Genomic DNA, 1393 nt, shown 5'->3' on the forward strand with positions numbered 1-1393 from the left:
CTGGAACCTCACCCTAAACAATTGTCCTGCAGCTTCAAGCTTTGGAAAGGGCAGCAGGCCCTGTGGGATTTTCCCTCATGCAGAAAGACTTGTTCACGCCCTTGGAGGAAGGGACAATGCCTGGGGAGATCATTTCAGAGGAGGGCTGACCTGCGTCAGAGGCAGGGCTTGGGATCTCGCTGCATAACCCGCAGGCGGATAGTGGCCACACACCTCTTCCTCCCCTGCTATGGACTGGCTCCAGGTTCCACTGAGGCGCAAAGGAGCTGCAGTGGGTGGCGAGTTGATCAAAACACAGGCACTGACTTTTGGTTTTGCGGGTGGGTGCTCCTCTCCACCCCCTGCCTCCCATGCGAGCAGCAGGCAGGGCTTCGGAGGGGGGTGGAGGGAGAGAGGCCAAGTGACAGTGGGGCCTCAGGGTGGAGCAGGGGGTGGAGCACAGGTGGGGCCATGGTCCAGGCACCAGGGCCCACAAAAGATTAATCAGGCCCTGTAGCTGCTGGGCAACCCCTATTTTTTTAAGTGGGTGCTTCAGCCCTGGAGCACCCACAGAGTCGGCACCTATGGATCAAGAGCCTTCTTAAATGAAAGGGACGCGAGGAAGAAAGAGAATCTGCACAGTGAAATGCAGTTGCGGGGCCTACATGAACTCAGCACTGAGCTGGACTGGGGAGCAAAGGGGAAACAATGTGATAAGCAGAGCCACACGCAGCACCAAACATTTAACGGGACTCCCCAGTCTCTCCCCTTCAGCATATACATCATGTCAATACCAGGATTGCTGGCAGACTCTTCGCTTTAGCTGGAACACCAGATCCCTAGCCCAGGCTGGTGGCAGGACGAGGATCCGGTTTGCCTCATCTTGACGATCTTCTCCTTCCCATCTCCCTCCCCCCACCAATTCCAGCCACTGCACTCGCCCCCTCTCCCGTGGGCGGCACAGAGGCTGTCTGGCAGGCGCACTCCATCCCTGCATTTGCCAAACTCAAATCCACCAGAGAGAAAGATGCAGACACAAAAAGGCGCATCTGGAAAAGCAGCAGGTTCTTAGCTCCGCCCCTGCAGAAGGGAAGGGGAAAAGCAATTCTTAAAAAAAAATATATATATATATATCAACTGTGCACGGACGTGTGTATTTCCAGCCCCGCAGCCCCCCCAAGATCAAGTCCAAAACGATCCAGTACAGAGCCCCATGAGTCCACGCACAGCACGGGGCCGGCTCAGCCTCTGCAGGCCAGACGAGCAATAGAAAAATGCAACAGTCCGTGTCCAGGCTGCTAGGTTTAAGTTAGAAACATATCTACTGTCCTATTCCTTGGCCCTGCAGCGTGGGCAGAATTCAGGGTCCCCAACCCACCCCCCCCTAAAATCAGATAAAATCATCACAGTTCCG

This window comes from Eretmochelys imbricata, chromosome 9 (genome assembly GCF_965152235.1).
Source record: "Eretmochelys imbricata isolate rEreImb1 chromosome 9, rEreImb1.hap1, whole genome shotgun sequence".
Lineage (NCBI taxonomy): Eukaryota > Metazoa > Chordata > Testudines > Cheloniidae > Eretmochelys > Eretmochelys imbricata.